The sequence below is a fragment of the Salvelinus fontinalis genome, chromosome 18, assembly GCF_029448725.1.
Source record: "Salvelinus fontinalis isolate EN_2023a chromosome 18, ASM2944872v1, whole genome shotgun sequence".
NCBI classification, from domain to species: domain Eukaryota; kingdom Metazoa; phylum Chordata; class Actinopteri; order Salmoniformes; family Salmonidae; genus Salvelinus; species Salvelinus fontinalis.
Window position 1 is genome coordinate 31,616,480 of NC_074682.1, and position 19,929 is coordinate 31,636,408.

Sequence of the window (19,929 nt, forward strand, 5' to 3'; positions counted from 1 at the left end):
GCCATTACTTGATTACACATTCAACCCCATTTAACAATTAAACCTCTTTCCTGCTGGCAGAGAACTCGGTGACATTATCAGGTCATTCCTGGTAAAACCGCACCTGTGAATGGGCCTATCGTCCAGATCCCTACCTAAAGTCATTAAATAATTAAAACATCCAAGCAATAAAGCTATCAATCCAATTGTGTGATTAAAACCTTGTTCCCGCTGCTGGCACATCCTGTGTAATTAGTTTGTCAGTTCCTGGTAAAGGCACCACTTGAAATGGGACTATACACCAAAACCAATTGCCTAACTTGGACCCAGCAGAAAAAACGATTTACCACAGTGCTTTGGCAGGTTTAGTGAAATATGAATGGAGCGGCTAGTAACCCACTCGAAATCTCGTGCAACTTTTAAAATAAGGCAGTTTGGGATATCGATTTGCAGATTGCAAAGAAAAACTATTCAAGTATAAAAAAAAAAATGAACAAGCGTTGCTATAAAGTTCCATGGAAAAATCAACATTTAATTGATATGACCCTGCTTCTCTTCAACCTAGATCTTTCTCACTTAAGTTAATATTTTCTATTAATAAATGGTGAAGCACAGTTTATTGGTAGACCTACATCATGAGGCCTCCCGGGTGGCGCAGTGGTCTAGGGCCCTGCATCGCAGTGCTAGCTGCGCCACCAGAGTCTCTGGGTTCGCGCCCAGGCTCTGTCGCAGCCGGCTGCAACCGGGAGGTCCGTGGGGCGACGCACAATTGGCATAGCGTCGTCCGGGTTAGGGAGGGTTTGGCCGGTAGGGATATCCTTGTCTCAGTATTTAAAATGTAATAAAATGTATGCACTCTACTGTAAGTTGCTCTGGATAAGAGCGTCTACTAAATGACTAAAATGTAAATGTAATGAAGTTCTTCTCTATTAAATTCATGGTATTCGGTTCATGGCTGCTGCTACTATCTTATCTATCCTGTTGCCTAGTCACTTTATCCCCACTTATATGTACATAGATACCTTAATTACCTCGTACCACTACAAGTCGACTCGGTACTGGTGCTCCCTGTATATAGACAAGTTTTTTTCATATTTTTTTTGTCCTTATTTTTATTTGTTATTCATTGTGTATTTATTCCTTGTCACTTTCTATTTTATCTCTGCGTTGTTGGAAAAGTACTAATAAGTAAGCATTCCACTGTTAGTCTACACTTGTTGTTTACAAAGCATGTGACAAAACATTTGATTTGATGGGCAGATCATGTTAGGATATTGTTGTTAGGGATTACATGGGCTTTGCTTGAGTAGATATTCCATTGCAGAAAACATTGTCTCATTCATATTAATTTATTTACGTTCAAAATAAAAGACAACCTTGTGTGCGTACTGTAGGCCTCTATCAGTGACTCAAACTAAACAGATTAAATTAATTGAATCATGTAGAATAGACAGTGTAGTAGTAGATGTTAATTAAAGGGCCTCTCTTAACCTCCCTACGAGGCTAATAAGGCTTCTAATTACAGGACAGGTCAATCAAATTACCCTCTTAACTCAGGCTGACCTTTGTTAACATTAATCTCCGACCCGAACTGCAAAGGGCACATTTCAGTCCAAAAGGCAGAGGCTGACTCTTTACTTTCATTTACATATTTTCTGTATGCAATAACAACAAACAAAAAAAGGTTTGCCCTCAGAACAGCCTCAATTTGTCGGGGCATGGACTCTACAAGGTGTCGAAAGCGTTCCATATGGATGCTGGCCCATGTTGACTCCAATGCCTCCCACAGTTGGCTGGATGTCTTTTGGGTGATGGACCATTCATGATACACACGGTTAACCCAGCAGCGTTGCAGTTCTTGACACACTCAACATGGTGCGCCAGGCACTTACTACCATTCCCTGTTCAAAGGCATTTCAATCTTTTGTCTTGCCCATTCACCCTCGGAATGGCACACATACACAATCCATGTCTCAAGGCTTATAAAATAATATTTAACCTGTCTCCTCCCCTTCACCTACACTGATTTGAAGTGGATTTAACAAGTGACATCAATAAGGGGTCATAGCTTTCACCTAGATTCACCTGGTCAATCTGTCATGGAAAGAGCAGGTGTTCCTAATGATTTGTACACTCAGTGTATATCGTCAACCCCTTGAGAATATAGGCCCAGATTTTGAGAGAATTGTGGGGTAGTACTTGCAAGAAATGTCCACAATGAACCAGTAGCATGTTGAAGGGAAACATATGTAACCAACAACACCTATGGGTCAGAGCGAGTCAGGTGACTTCCTAGAAAAACAGCTCAGCTGTTCCAGGTAATGCATCCAAAAGCCTGTGGATACTAAGGCCTGTTTTGGATATTATACTAGACTGTATACTAAATGCATATTAAACACCAATATAAAAGTCTCAGGGAGTATAGATGCATGTTTTAGAATGACAAGTAAGTACTTGTGATACAAGAGAACCTTCCTTATTTGTCACAAGTTTAGCATTATTTGTGAGAGGTTCCACAGTTGACCTACATTTATCTCATGTCTGTAGGAATGATAGCTTTCCTTAAGGAAATACTGTTTCTACAAGGCAATACTATACTACATATATCCTTAAGACTCATATGTTGGTGTTTAATAGGGATTTATGTTAATATATACAGGATAATATCCAATACAGGCATTACAGGCCTTGGGATACATTTTTTGGCACTGTTAAAACACTTATCAGCTGACTCTCTCTGATTTAATGGGTGTCATTGCTTAGATATTAGTTATAGCACTGTTTCTCTTCACTATACTATTACACTCTAAAAAATAAAAGGTTCCTGGATTATCATTTAGGGGTTCTTCAAATTGAAACTGTGGGGAAACCCTATAAGTTCTTAGAAGAACCCTTTTTAATAGTTCCTCAACCTTTTGGGGTTCATTTTTGAACTACCCCCCCCCCCCCCCTTATTATTAATAATAATATTCATAACAATAACATCATGTTTTAATTGTCAGTGTTGATTATGATTTAAGAGGCAAATCAGCATAAAAATATCTAAATATGAGTTAAACTCCCAGCAAAGCCCCAAGTATAATGGGTATATCCTCTGGTGTGTTGATGTTAATGTGTTGATGTTCTCCGTATCATAACCAGAATGATGTTGCAGTGCATGGTGATCGAACACGTTTCCTCTTATCTTCATCAGAGGTGTAGGGAGGGTGAAGTCTGACTCCAATTTTTTTTTTATTATACAGATGATTAACAAAACATGCACACAACAGTATTCATACTTTGGTTTTTGTGGTAAGTGTGAATTTAAAAAAAACTGTTTTGATAATGGTTTTCATACACATACCTTGTCCATAATGTAGAGGCCTATGGGATATTCATTGAAGAGGTAAGGGAGGAGGATGGTAAATGTGCTCTGCATAACATACCAATACCAACTGACACACCTTTGTATGCCTCCTTGTCTGTATACCTGCAGACATACACACAAAAGTGAGCAGTTCAGTCCATCTGCAGCCAATACAGCTACATATTCGTATCTCTTTGTTGATTGATATCCATTAAATTGTCCGTTTCTGTTTAAGAATGATTTGCACAAATATATGAAACGATAGATGGTATCATCATAAGACCATATCAATTTAGATCATACAAGGGACAAACCTTAGCTTAAATTGAGAAGATCTTAACAGTTTCCAGTTAAGTGCCTGCACCTGCTGTCCTTTCAAATGAAAATCCAAATGTTTCAGTTGGGCAGTTAGTTGGGTGTTCTTGCAGGAACCGAACACCCAACTCGATGAACCCCACCTCCTATGGGATTCTTGGAAGAACCTTTTGAGGGCAATTTTCAGTGCCAAGAACACTAAGGTTCTTTGAAGAATCCTTGTTAAACCCTAATATTTAGAGTGTAGTTGTAAGATGGCAGGCAAAGGTTTATATGGCAATGTTGGGATTCTAGATTAGTTATTGTACTGTAAAAAAAAATATTTATTACTTTAACCTCTTAAAGTTACTTTATTAGACGTGCAAATCTATATGTTGAGCACTACTAAATTAGTTTTCCATCAGCTACCTACACAGGGTAGCTATGTAGATTGTTTCCTGGTTTTGATATTTTGTACAGTATGTTGCACTTGAGCTCTCAAAGAAAAGTAAGGCTCTAGAAAAAAATCATATCAGGGCCCGGTTTCCCAAAAGCATCGTTAGAACCTTTTGTAGGAGCATCAATAAATATCTGTGCTGTTGCCCAAAACTATTGTTTGTTAAGTTGGCTTGAAAACACTCTTATTTACCGACTGCCTCAGACCACACATAGAACAACTAAGTGCATTGTTAGATAAACATTTTTGCCCTTGCGAGTCAAGCTGTTAATATGTCTCTCTGTGACTGCCGCCACTTCAATATTTGCAGACATAAGGTGATATCTATCTAAGAGCTAATCCGTTGTCAGTATTGTGGAATAATTTAAAAGTTAGTCAGATTTGGATGGAGAAAGCTTATCTAAGAGCAGCGGTGCATTTCTTTTCGATCAGTATCAACACACGCACTTAGTGAACCTTTTTTCTGCGTGGTGTTTTGGGAAACGCATGATACGTCTTAGGCCGTCTTAGGACTCATTCATCGTTAAAACACTCGCTAATGTCTATAAATTCAAGCTTTAAGCAAAAAACTATGTTGTGTATCTATGTATAGAATATTCAGTATATGTTAAATGATTCTCTTAACCTCTCTTTGAGGCTAATAGGAAAGATCAATGACATTACCATCTCACCTTAGACTAAGGTTACATTAGACTTACCTTGTGTGCAGAGATGGCCTCTGAACTAGTGCACAACCAATGCACTGCACATTAACATGAAAATAATGTTGTATGTCCCACCTTTAATGTTTTTGCAAGTGGCATAAATGAATGTATATAATACTGTATTTATTTTGTGACTAACAGTTCTGATTACTGTCAGTCTTTGTCTGAGGTAAAGGAGTAGCCAATCAATATTCTAAAATGATTTACTTGTGTAAAGTGACAAATATGTCAGTTCATCTCCACTTTAGTACAAAAGGTAGAAACGTACATTATTAACTCTAGGTACACTACCGTTCAAAAGTTTGGGGTCACTCAGAAATGTCTTTGTTTTTGAAAGAAAAACATGTTTGCCCTTTTAAAATAACATAAAATTAATCAGAAATACAGTGTAGACATTGTTAATGTTGTAAATGACTATTGTAGTGGGAAACGGCATGTTTTTTAAAGGAATATCTCCATAGGCGTACAGAAGCCCATTATCAGCAACCATCACTCCTGTTTTCCAATGGCACATTGTGTTAGCTAATCCAAGTTTATCATTTTAAAAGGCTAATTGATCATTAGATAACCCTTTTGCAATTATGTTAGAACAGCTGAAAACTGTTGTGCTGATTTAAAGAAGCAATAAAACTGTCCTTCTTTAGACGAGTTGAGTATCTGGAGCATCAGCATTTGTGGGTTCGATTACATGCTCAAAATGGCCAGAAACAAAGACCTTTCTTCTGAAACTCGTCAGTCTATTCTTGTACTAAGAAATGAAGGTTATTCCATGTGAGAAATTGCCAAGAAACTGAAGATCTCATTCAATGCTGTGTACTACTCCCTTCACAGAACAGTGTAAACTGGCTCTAACCAGAATACATAGAGGACTGGGAGGCCCCGGTGCACAACTAAGCAAGAGGACAAGTACATTAGTGTCTAGTTTGAGAAACAGACACCTCACAAGTCCTCAACTGGCAGCTTAATTAAATAGCACCCGCAAAAACCCAGTCTCAACGTCAACAGTGAAGAGGCGACTCCGGGATACTGGCCTTCTATGCAGAGTTACAAAGAAAAAGCCATATCTGACTGGCCAATAAAAGATTAAGATGGGCAATAGAACAGAGACACTGGATAGAGGAACTCTGCCTAGAAGGCCAGCATCCCGGAGTCGCCTCTTCACTGTTGACGTTGAGACTGGTGTTTTGCGGGTACTATTTAATGAAGCTGCCAGTTGAGGACTTGTGAGGCGTCTGTTTCTCAAACTAGACACTCCAATGTACATGTCCTCTTGCTCAGTTGTGCACCGGGGCCTCCCACTCTTTCTATTCTGGTTAGGGCCAGTTTGCGCTGCTCTGAAGGGAGAAGTACACAGCGCTGTACGAGATCTTCAGTTTCTTGGCAATTTCTCACATGGAATAGCCTTCATTTCTCAGAACAAACCTAAACTGACGAGTTTCAGAAGAAAGGTTTTTGTTTCTGGACATTTTGAGCCTGCAATTCGAACCCACATATGCTAATGCTCCAGATACTCAAATTGTCTAAAGAAGGCCAGTTTTATTGCTTCTTCCATGAGCACAACAGTTTTCAGCTGTGCTGACATAATTGCAAAAGGCTTTTCTAATGATCAATTAGACATTTTAAAATGATAAACTTGGATTAGCTAACACAACGTGCCATTGGAACACAGGAGTGATGGCTTCTGATAATGGGCCTCTGTACGCCTATTTAGATATTCCATAAGAAATCTGCCGTTTCCCACTACAATAGTCATTTACAACATTTAACAATATCTACACTGTATTTCTGATGAATTTGATGTTATTTTAATGGACAAAAAAATTGAAATGTCTTTGTTTTTGACAGAAAAGCTAAGTGACCCCAAATTTCTGAACAGTAGTGTGTATATTTATTTAATCACACATTCCCTGCAAGCCCAAGAGCAAGATAATTGCTGGTTAATTGAATTAGTATTTGAACAATAGAGTACAAATGAAGTATAGTACTACACATTTTTTATATTATAAATTAATGGCACGTTTTCTGTGGCAAAAATGCAACATATTGCTCTGCATTATTTAAGAATAGATTGTTGCTCAATTAGAAAATGTGCAGAAGATCCCTGGAATTTTGTCCTGTTAGCTCGGATGGTAGAAATTATTTATGTTCTGTTTGTCTCTTTCTTTGTTTTCTTGGTTGTTTATCAGTTTGTTTATGCATGTCAACAGAACATGTATGCAATGGCATGTAATATTTACATAGCCTACATATGTAAAAGTATTACTATTATCAAACATTCGATAAAGGTTTGTAGGCCAAGACAAAGATGATGCAGACAGGAAGCATCAAACAGGAAGGAACCAATACCATCTGTCAGATTATGCATTTCAACACCACCCAAGAGGGTTTAGGGCCAAGGAGCTTGTGTCCATCCGATTAGAGTCCAAAATTATCACTAACAAGCTGTTAAAACCAAAGGCGCCCCCCCTCCAGCCCCTTAATCCCCAATCCTTCCAAATTGGATTCACACTTTACGCAAGTGGGAGGCGTTAGGTAAATTGACTAAGACTCTGTTTGAGGTGACACCTGTCTCCCTCAATTCAGGCTGATTCCTATAAACAGTTGTACTTACTCTTGAGGTCAGGAGTCCTCACACGGTTCGTGAGGGCAAAGATTAAAGAACAATACCATCATTTAACTCTTAAGGAAAACCTTGGGTCAAATAGAAAATTACATTCTGTTTTGCAACTAGCGATCATGCATAAGATGTATTGTTTTCTTTGCTAGGTCTGCATTCTTTGTGCTACTTCTACGTTGATCTGTTCAGTAGCATGTCCTTGCCCGTTGGCCTGGTCCCTGAGGTACAAGGAGTGTTAGCCTCTTTGTGTATCCATTTCTACAGCAACATACATTATTTACTTACTTCATTTTTAGAAAGTAAAGTGCAACCAATTATTAAATTACAAATGTGTATTGACACCTTAAGTCAATATATATATATTTTATTAAATGAAAGGAATTTTCTCATGCAGAGGCTTTACAATGGCCTACTAGCCAGTTAGCTACTGTATTGTCATGCAGGAAGCTAGCTTTCCAAGACAATGAAACAATTTATTCTCTGGGTAACTAAATCTGTGTCAACAAATGGGTGGTTGTATGCCAACATTAAGATAACTTTGCTTTATTATCTTGAACACCATAATAAGTGAAGGTGGATCTTTGGCCATTATCGAAAACCTTCTGGGCTTTCTATGTAGACACAAGCTAATGGAACAAGCTTCCAATAGGGCTAATTTGCTAGTCAGTAATGTTGTTAGTGACTGGCTGCTTATAAACTCTTTCACACATTCAAGTGCAAATCTGCTAATTAGCTAGTATAGAATGGTGTTGGTGATTGGCTGCAAACATTCACACATTCAAGTACAAATCTTGTAATTGCTAATGTTATAGTCAATAATGTTGTTAGTGACTGACTGTTAACATTCACACATTAAAGTGCAAATCTTCTAAAACATGATAGTTTCAGGCCTTCCTTGAGTATGGCCGCATGCAGAGTTAATGATTCGCTAAGAATAAATGAATGTTTAAAAACTGAAATAGCCTACTTTTTGCATATGCACCCTGCATCTACCTACTTGCGGCATGTCTAAGCAGACATGTTTGGGTAAGCATTGTTCCCAATTACTTCTTGCTTTGTGCATGGACTAAATCTCAATATTGAATTACCTCTAACACAGATATTACCATTGTCGTAAAATGTTAGTTTTACGTTTGCAAACACTTCACATTTCTGCTCAGACCTTTTTATTTTCTAGTGTAAGCAATAAGTAATGTTGCAGTCTTATTCACCCGGTCACCTTACTCTGGTCATAGTAAATAACATTTGCACAGGATGCAAAAATACTGCATGTGCTATACAACTGTATATGCGACTATGCAATTGTTCCAAGCAAAACTACAAACATTGGTTATACTTTTATATACAGTATAGGATACTTCAATGTCATATAAAGGATAACAATTACATTTTCTGAAATGGGCATTGTCATTTCAAATGTGAAATAGATGTTTGTTTGACTTCTTTAAAAGTTGTTGAATGTAATGCACCCAACTTCATCTGGTTTAACAGTGAGGGAGATTTAAGTATTTGGAGCATCTGGCACTACTAAGGTGTTTGACCTGAGCTCCAAATGGGATTGAGATTTCAGCTTTGTGGTGTTTCGTCACTAAGGCAGATGAAAAGACAAGGGAGAGGGGAAGCAGAGATCATGGGAGGGTTCTAGCTGCGTGTATAACCTTACAGGTCTGGTAATTGGAAATAGTCTGACTAATGCCTTGACCCTTGACATGCATACTTATCACAGTTCGTGGGTGCTAGGTGTGAATTGTGACAGGAACTGACTTGAGTAAACAGGAATAAGTGTTAATCTGTTACTAGGTCAAACTCGGAACGCAATGGTTTGTGAACTATATGTAGGTTATGTCGCCCTGGCTGGAACGGATATTCCCACTCAAGGCACTGTATGAAATGTTAACCAATGCACAGGTAATGTACTGGGTAACATACATATTGACCAACCAAATTAGTGCTACTGGTTTATATCATCTTTATGGTGACAGTACAAAGTAGACAAGGTTATGGATGTAACCTATTGTGCAAGTGTATGTTTTTGGAAAGGGAAATTCCTAGATTCTTAGTGACCTGACTTAACAAAAGGAAATGGTGCATATTCTGCTGCATTTTAAAACTCACTATTATTTGCAGAAAATATCCTTAGCAGGAAACCTTTGGGCCCTGAAGCCTTCCCCAGGATACATGAAAAGGAGGGGTTGGAACTACATTTATATTCCAATCCTTCCATTTGAAACAGAACCCCTATTTTGTTTGTTTCATTCCAATATTCTGTTACTCAAAAAGTGGTGTTCTGTTCGCTGAACCGGATCCTTCCCCTGATACAAAGCACAGTGAGGTGTTTTTTTAATGCATATATATAATATATATATATATATTATATATATGTGTGTGTATTTATATATTGTTTTTTTTAATGCAGGTGCTGGAAATCAAAACAAATATTCAGCAAATGATGAAACAGTCTACGCACACTGCAATCTATGCCGAGGTATACACTACTGTTTGGCAATTAGCCAGTAACAGATGATAGAATGGTCAGAACCTGAGGAGGACAGATTTAATTTGGAATATTTACAACCCAATTCTGTATAAGCCTACTCAATGTATGATTGTCTTTTAAGACCTCATTTATGCTACATAGTCCAGGGCAATACAATAACATAATTTCCACAATATCGAATTACTGCAAATATTTGCATGAGGTCAATCACAAAATCTGGGGATGCACTTGCTCACCAGCTCAGGAGGTAGAAGGGAACGCTCTGATTCTCCAAAGTGTAGGCGCACCAGGCTGCTAAAGATGCATATTTTGTATTGGGATAAAGCAAGCAAGAAAGAAGGAGGATGACACATGGAAAACTCAAAACATAGTCGTGATTTAAGTGATAATGCCCGAGAAGCCGGTGTTTGGTGGATATATTGGCATGGATGTTGTTAGGCCCACGACGAAGTCCAAACACCGGCTGCACTTCTTGACGTGACTGTAAGTTAGCCGTAGTTGGCTAGCTAGCAAGCAAGAGATAAGAACGTTGTTAGCAAGTATGGCAATGGAACATTTAGAATGAACGACTGGGTCATGTCGATAGATACAGAACAAAAAGACTGAACGACTGGGTCATGTCGATAGATACAGAACAAAAAGACTGAACGACTGGGTCGTGTCCATAGACTCAGAACAAAAAGACTGAACGACTGGGTCGTGTCTCTGACAACTAAACTGATACGAACAACTAGCCGGCTTGGGTAACAACCATAAATTTGTGTCGGGACTATATCTTGTGGAAGGATTAAATAGTATGAATAAATTAATCAAAATCACTTTTTTTAATGAAAATATCTCAATAATTTTTTTAATATGTTGGTAACCCTCTGTATAAAAGTGATAATGTCCTGGAAGCCGGAATAACAGCAAAGTAGCTTCATTTGTTTAAGTTACTTTCTAGTGACATTTTATTTGGACACATCCATAACAATGAGCTAATGAGGAGTGATTTTTGCCTGGCATAGAAAATGTACTCACTCGTCAGGACACCGTTGTTCAGAGGAGCAAGCCAACAACACAGCTAACACCAACTTCAAACTGAAGCTGGAAAATCTAAAAGATATGTGAGATAATGTCTAGATGCTTTTTATATTGGAGATCACACAGCCAAGCAATTTATAAACTTGATGAGACAGTGGTTTGCGCAGTCGGATGGAACAGAGTGAATAGGTATTTGAACGTCATTTAGCCTTGTGCAATAGACATGGAATGCGGTTTTAGACATGGAATGCGGTTTTAACCAATCAGGATTAGACCCACCCGTTGTGTAAATACTGTATAAAAGAGGATCAACAAGAATATAATATACACTTGCAAAGACAGCCATAGCAAAATTATTTTGAGTACTGTCATGTGGTGTTCTTTGTGCACTCTAAGACTACAGGCCCGGCATCCCTAAAATATTGTCAAATCTTTGCCAGATATTTTCTGATTAATGCAGCGATATACAACTGCCTAAAGGAGCCTTTATTGGTGAATAATGCCTATTTGGCAAGCAATATTTATAATAAATGATCAGTGTTTGAAAAAGTAGTGTAACACAGTAATGTAGAGACAGTACAGTAGTAGAAAGCAAAAGGGCAGTGCCCCTCCAGCAGGGGGCACTAAAATAGGAGGATCAAATCAAATTGGCACAGTGAGTGATCCTGCTGATCTTTTGGTTGTTTCCCTCACTGACCGGAAGAGTACAGTCTGTACTCTAACCTCTTATTCCATTAACGTCTAATCTCACCACCCAGGATGCATCTGAGGGAGGGGATTTGCCTTTCACCGTGGGGGATCAGTTAAAGACCTTAACCAGACCGCTTACACTCACGCTTCTCACACATTTAGGGTGTGGATATTGTGGCCAAATTTGAAAAGGTTATGTTTAAAAAACAAATGTACGAGTTATCATGCAACATGTGTGAACAGTTGTTTGCAGAGCTGGTTTGGGCAAGCTTTGCCTCACACTTTTCTAACACTTTGAGTTGGTTGGCTGTAGCCTGAAATGTTATGTTTTTGAAAGTTCTACATTTTCCAATATGAATTCTCATTCAATATGCGTGCATCAACAGTTGCTTACAGTCAACTTTGGCTCACACTTTTCCTTAATGTTGTTATTGAAATGTTACAGTATGTTGTTGAAATTTACATTTTCCAATAGGAATTCTCATTCAATATTAATGCAGTTTTGGAATGGGTGGCCTGAACATCTCTAAAACTATGAGTAATGTATTTGGTACAAATCATTCCCTACGCTCTAGACCTCAACTGAACCTGGTAATGAATGGTGTGGCTGTTGAACAAGTTAACCTCACTAGGGTATGTGGGACGCTAGCTAACCTCGTCAACAGGCAGTGAAACTGCAGGGTGCCAAATTCAAAACAACAGAAATCCCATAATTAATATTCCTCAAACATACAAGTATTTTACACCATTTTAAAGATACACTTGTTGTAAATCCAGCCACAGTGTCCGATTTCAAAGGCTTTACGACGAAAGCACACCAAACGATTATGTTAGGTCAGAGCCAAGTCACAGAAAAACACAGCCATTTTTCCAGCCAAAGAAAGTCACAAAATCAGAAATATAGATAAAATGTATCCCTAACCTTTGATGATCTTCATCAGATGACACTCATAGGACTTCATGTTACACTATACATGTATGTTTTGTTCGGTAAAGTTCATATTTGTATCCAAAAATCTGAATTTACATTGGTGCGTTATGTTCAGTAGTTCCAAAACATCCGGTGATTTTGCAGAGAGCCACATCAATTTACAGAAATACTCATAATAAACATTGCTAAAAGATACAACTGTTATACATGGAATTTTAGATCCACTCTTCCTTAATGCAACCCCTGTGTCAGATTTCAAAAATACTTTACGGAAAAAGTACACCATGCAATAATCTGAGTACGGCGCTCAGAGACCAAAACAACCCAAACAGATATCCGCCATGTTGTGTAGTCAAAGTCATTATAAAAATATCATTATAAATATTCACTTACCTTTGATGATCTTCATCAGAATGCACTCCCAGGAATCCCAGTTCCACAATAAATGTTTGTTTTGTTTGATAATGTCCATAATTTATGTCCAAATACCTCCTTTTTGTTCGAGCGTTTAGCCCAGTAATCAAAATTCATGAGGCGCGATCATTAGGTGCAGACGAAAAGTCAAAAAGTTCCGTTACAGTCCGTAGAAACATGTTAAACGATGTATAGAATCAATCTTTAGGATGTTTTTAACATACATCTTCAATAATGTTCCAACCGTAGAATTCCTTTGTCTGTAGAATTGCAATGGAACGCAAGCTAACTATCACGTGAACACGCGTGGTCAGCTCATGCCTCTCTGGCAGACCTCTGACTCCATCCCCTCTCATTCGCCCCCACTTCACAGTAGAAGGCTCAAACAAGGTTCTAAAGACTGTTGACATCTAGTGGAAGCCTTAGGGAGTGCAATATGACCCCATAGACACTGTTTTTTCGATAGGCGATGAGTTGAAAAACTACAAACCTCAGATTCCCACTTCCTGGTTGGATTTTTTTTCAGGTTTTTGCCTGCCTTTTTCTCAGGTTTTTGCCTTTCTAAAACTGTTCTAAACAGTTTTAGAAACTTCAGAGTGTTTTCTATCGAAATATACAAATTATATGCATAATATAGTTATTTTGGCTGAGTAGCAGGTAGTTTAATTTGGGCACGCTTTTCATCCAAAATTCCCAATGCAGCCCCCTACCCTAGTGAAGTTAATTAAGGAGACTAAATTACATGGTCTTACCTTAGATTGTAAACTATCATGGTCAAAACATATAGATTCAATGGTTGTAAAAATGGGGAGAGGTGTGTCCATAATACATTCTCTGCTTTTTTGACACCACACTCCAAAAAGCAAGTCCTGCAGGCTCTAGTTGTGTATTATCTTGATTATTGTCCAGTCATGTGGTCAAGTTCTGCAAAGAAAGACCTAGTTAAGCTGCAGCTGGCCCTGAACAGAGCAGCACGTCTTGCTCTTCATTGTAATCAGGGAGCTAATATAAATACTATGCATGCCAGTCTCTCTTGGCTAAGAGTTGAAGAGACTGACTGCATCACTTATTTTTATAAGAAACATTCATGTGTTGGAAATTCCAAATAGTGTGCATAGTCAATTTACACACAGCTCTGACACACACACTTACCCCACCAGACATGCCACCAGGGGTCCTTTCAGTCCCCAAATCCAGAACAAATTCAAGAAAGCGTGAAGTATTATATAGAGCAATTATTGTATGGAACTCCCTTACATCTCATATTGTAAAAATGAACAGCAAACCTGGTTTAAAAAAACAGATAAAGCAACACCTCACGGCACATCGCCTCTCCCTTATTTGGCCTAGATATTTTGTGTTTATATATATTTCTATGTAGGCTGTTTTTAAATTTTATTTAACTAGGCAAGTCAGTGAAGAACAAATTCTTATTTACAATGACGGCCTACCAAAAGGCCTCCTGCGGGGACGGGGGCTGGGATTAAAAATATAGGACAAAACACACCACGACAAGAGACAACACTATATAAAGAGAGACCTAGGACAACATCGCATGGCAGCAACACATGACAACACAACAACATGGTAGCAACACATGGTAATGGCACAAAACAGGGTACAAACATTACTGGGCACAGACAACAGCACAAAGGGCAAGAAGGTAGAGCCAACAATATATCATGCAAACCAGCCACAACTGTCAGTAAGAGTATCCATGATTGAGTCTTTGAATGAAGAGATTGAGATAAAACTGTCCAGTTTGAGTGTTTGTTGCAGTCGCTAGCTGCAGCGAACTGAAAAGAGGAGCGACCCAGGGATGTGTGTTTTGGGGACCTTTAACAGAATGTGACTGGCAATACGGGTGTTGTATGTGGAGGATGAGGGCTGCAGTGTGCCATTTATAAATGTTGTAGTTCTGTTCTTGTCTATTATGTTTTGTATGGACCCCAGGAAGAGTAGCTTTCGCAACAGCTTATGGGGATCCTAATAAAATACCAATGCATGAACATCCGTGGAGGCTGCTGAGGGAGGAACGGCTCATAATAATGGCTGGAGCGGAGTAAATGGATTGGCATCAAACACATGGAAACCATGTGTTTGATGTATTTGATGCCATTACCACGAACCCGTCCTCCCCAATTGAGGTGCCACCGAACTCCTGTGATGAACATATGTACTACTCAAATGTTAACCTTCCCAGCCCCACATAACAATAATTTTCCCGAATATCGTATTTAAACGGTGGTTACATAGTGTAGTACATTGTTACATAGAATTTACAAATCTAATTATTGTTGCAAATCTAAGCCTTGTTTGCAAGGCTTTTGCAAATAAACTCACAATTGATCAAACTGGTATAACCCATGTATACCAGTCTTAATATGTATGTAGGAATCGATACATATAATAACACTATACCTGTCTATTTAGCTACCATGTTTGTTTTTAATGGCAGTTATTGTAAAGTGGGACCACCTTCCCTCAACATAACCAGTGTTAACCAACAATGATATCTGAATAGAAGTCTTCAATCATCGATGGGCACACTTTAAACCAACTACAAAGGCGTTATATGCTATTCATAAATTCTTCCTCATTATATAAATCCCTCATAAATAATTTATAAGAAAAGTAATGCTACCTGAAGGGTAATGTAAAAGTCAGCATGCTAGCTGTTCCTGTAGACTTTCAGTCATTGCGCTAACGCAAGTTAGCAATGGCTCCAGAAACTACCTTCAACTTCAATCAAACTGCAAGCAGAAACACAAACATGGTATGCATCAATTCATCTGACTCTGGGTTAGTAGAAAAAGACTCGATTGCCAAAACATCAGGACACATGTGGTAAAGATTTAAGTTGACCAGCAGGTGGCAGCGTTCCATGTCTTAGCCAGATACAGTACTGAGAGTCTCTCCCGACAGAAATCAGTGTCCTCTGAGACTGCAAGTCAGGCTACAGTACAGCAGCTTCATACCCGTCTGTAGTGACATGAGCCTGTGCTGTGTGTAGGTTTGGCCGGCAGAGGGAGACATTTTTACTGGACTCAACAGGTGAAATTCCTAATAAACCTTAGTGGCAGTCAGGGAAACATCTACTACCATGTAGCTTAGACACTATCTCTCTGACATTATATCCTTACTTAGGTTAATTCATTAAATTAATACAAGCAATGGCCCATAACTTCAGTCAGCAAATGTTGAAGAGAAATCATCTCTTACTCACAATGTGACATACTCCTATGGAACAACGTAAGCACTGTCCTCTGGTGGTTGAGGTGTCCATGTTTCCTGATCTAATGGGAATGTACTGCTCAGTGCCTTAGCCTAGAATATATGAAAATGCTAAGGTAGATGACAAGATCAGTCTGATAATCTTAGCAGGCTAGGATGAAAACACTTTTCTTGTGATTAATGTATATTTTGATTCACACACTCTACAAATCAATGTATACCTTGTGAGAAGGATAACTTTCAATTATCAAGGAAACCTGATTACTCCTTGTACTTGTTACAAATCCACGGCCATAGAGAGGGTGGTGCTTTTACTCCTGAACAGACAGTCGAGCTGAACTTCAAAAATGATTAACTAAGCCAGTGGCACTCAGCCCTCTTGGAAAATCTGTAGCTTATAGAAATGACTACAAACTGCAATTCTTCAATTCCAATAAAACAGAGGATGTTCTAAGGATCACTCAAATATACAATGCATACATATATATATATATATATTAAAAATAACTAAAATATAAACAAAAATATAAATGCAACATGTAAAGTGTTGGTTTCATGAGCTGAAATGTTCCATATGCACAAAAAGCTTCTCTAAAATGTTGTGCACAGATTTCATTCCCTACTTATGCCTTGAGCCATGGTTGGGATCAAACTGCAAAAACAAATCTAAATTTGGAAAAGTGTAGAAGGTGCTCAACCAACGTGAGTAGAGGTACAATCTGAAAATGTCTAGACATCATTGGACAGGAAAAGGCGCAACACTCGCTCACTACAAGAATAAGTGGTTTTATTAGACAAGTTTAAAAGATTGTTTCGGCCTTCAATGGCATTCTTAAGAAGCAGAGATTTGATTACATCCCTGTTAGTGAGTGAGAATTTCTCCTTTGCCAAGATAATCCATCCACCTGACAGGTGTGGCATATCAAGAAGCTGATTTAAACAGCATGATCATTGCACAGGTGCACCATAAAAGGCGACTCTAAATGTGCAGTTTTGTCACACAAATCAATGCCACAGAGGTCTTAAGTTGCGGGAGTGTGCAATTGGCATGCTTACTACAGGAATGTCCACCAGAGCTGTTGCCGGAGAACTTAATGTTCATTTCTCTAACAAAAAGCAGCCTGCAACGTTGTTTTTGAGAATTTGGCAGTACGTCCAATCAGCATCACAACCACAAATCCTGAGGTATGTGTAACCAACAGATGCATATCTGTATTCCCAGTAATGTGAAATCCATACATATGCACAGTAACTCAGTAAAATCTTTGAAATTGTTGCGTTTTATTTGTGTGTGTGTTTATACAGTTGAAGTCGGAAATTTGCATTAACTTGTTTTTCAACCACACCACAAATTTCTTGTTAACAAACTATGGTTTTGGCAAATGGGTAATTTTTTCAACAATTGTTTACAGACCAATTATTTCACTTATAATTCTCTGTATCACAATTCCAGTGGGTCAGAAGTTACCATACACTAAGTTGACGGTTCCTTTAAACAGCTTGGAAAATTCCAGAAAATTATGTCATGGCTTTAGAAGCTTCTGATTGGCTAATTGACATAATTTGAGTGTCACGTTCCTGACCTATTTATGTTAGTTGTTATGTGTGTTAGTTGGTCAGGACGTGAGGTTGGGTGGGCATTCTATGTTTTCTGTTTCTGTGTTGGTTTTGGGTTGCCTGGTATGGCTCTTAATTAGAGGCAGGTGTTTGGCGTTCCTCTAATTAAGAGTCATATTTAGGTAGGCGTGGTCACAGTGTTCGTTGTGGGTGATTGTCTCCTGTGTTTGTGTATGTCGTTGCGCCACACGGGACTGGTTTCGGTTTGTTTGTTAAGTGTCATTTATGTGTAGGCTTTTTCCCTGTTCGTGCGTTCTCGTGTGTTATGTGAGTCCGTCGTTCAAATCTGTTCTACACCGTTTATTTGTTTTGTTAGTGTATAGTCAAGTTCGTGTTTTTTCGTCTTGTCAATAAATTCATTATGTATTCAAACTCCACTGCGCCTTGGTTCAATCCCTGCTCCTCTTCGGATGAAGAAGAGGAGGACAGCCGGTACAGAATCACCCACCACTCCAGAGCCAAGCAGCGGAGTCAACGGAGAAAGGGACAGGAGAAGAAGGAGCAATGGACATGGGACGATGTATTGGACGGAAAGGGTTGCTACACTTGGGAGGAGATCCTGGCTGGGAGGGATCGCCTCCCATGGGAACAGGTGGAGGCACTGAGGAGAGCAGAGGCTACCGGAGAGAGGAACCGGAGCTATGAGGGAACGCGTCTGGCACAGAAGCCAAAAAAGCCCGTAAGTAATTCCCAAAAATTTCTTGGGGGGGGGGCTAGGAGGTAGTGGGCCAAGGGCAGGTAGGAGACCTGCGCCCACTTCCCAGGCTTACCGTGGAGAGCGGGAGTACGGGCAGGCGCCGTGTTACGCAGTAGAGCGCACGGTGTCTCCTGTACGAGTGCATAGCCCAGTGCGGGTTATTCCACCTCCCCGCACTGGTAGGGCTAGATTGGGTATTGAGCCAGGTGTCATGAGGCCGGCTCAACGCGTCTGGTCTCCAGTGCGTCTCCTCGGGCCGGCATACATGGCACCGGCCTTATGCATGGTTTCCCCGGTTCGCCTACATAGCCCGGTGCGGGTTATTCCACCTCCCCGCACTGGTCGGGCAACCGGGAGCATTCAACCAGGTAAGGTCGGGCAGGCTCAATGCTCAAGAGTGCCAGTACGCCTCCACGGTCCGGTATTTCCGGCACCACCTCCCCGCCCCAGCCTAGTACCTACAGTGTCTACACTACGCACTAGGCTACCAGTGCGTATCCTGAGCCCTGTTCCTCCTCCACGCACTCTCCCTGTAGTGCGTGTATCTAGCCCGGTGCCTCCAGTTCCGGCCCCACGCACTAAGCTACCAGTGCGTCTCCAGAGCCCTGTACAAACTGTATCTTCTCCCCCTACTAATCCTGATGTGCTTGTCCTCAGCCCGGCGTCACCAGTGCCGGTACCACGCATCAGTTATAGAGTGGGCTTTGAGAATACAGTGTGCCCTGTCCCTGCTCCCCGCACTAGTAGGAAGGTGCTTATCCTTAGCCCGGTGCCTCCAGTTCCGGCACCACGCACCAGGTCTACAGTGCACCGTCTCCCCAGCGCCATCTGAGCCATCCGTCTCCCCAGCGCCATCTGAGCCATCCGTCTCCCCAGCGCCGTCTGAGCCATCCGTCTGCCAGGAGCCTGCAAAGCCGCCCGTCTGCCATGAGCCTGCAAAGTCGCCCGTCTGCCATGAGCCTACAGAGCCATCCGCCAGACAGGAGCCGCTAGAGCCGTCAGCCAGACAGGAGCCGCTAGAGCCGTCAGCCAGACAGGAGCCGCTAGAGCCGTCAGCCAGACAGAATCTGCCAGAGCCGCCAACCAGACAGGATCTGCCAGAGCCGCCAACCAGACAGGATCTGCTAGAGCCGCCAACCAGACAGGATCTGCCAGAGCCGCCAACCAGACAGGATCTGCCAGAGCCGCCAACCAGACAGGATCTGCCAGAGCCGCCAGCCAGCCATGAGCAGCCAGATCCGTCAGCCAGCCATGAGCAGCCAGATCCGTCAGCTAGCCATGAGCAGCCAGATCCGTCAGCTAGCCATGAGCAGCCAGATCCGTCAGCTAGCCATGAGCAGCCAGATCCGTCAGCTAGCCATGAGCAGCCAGATCCGTCAGCTAGCCATGAGCAGCCAGATCCGTCAGCTAGCCATGAGCAGCCAGATCC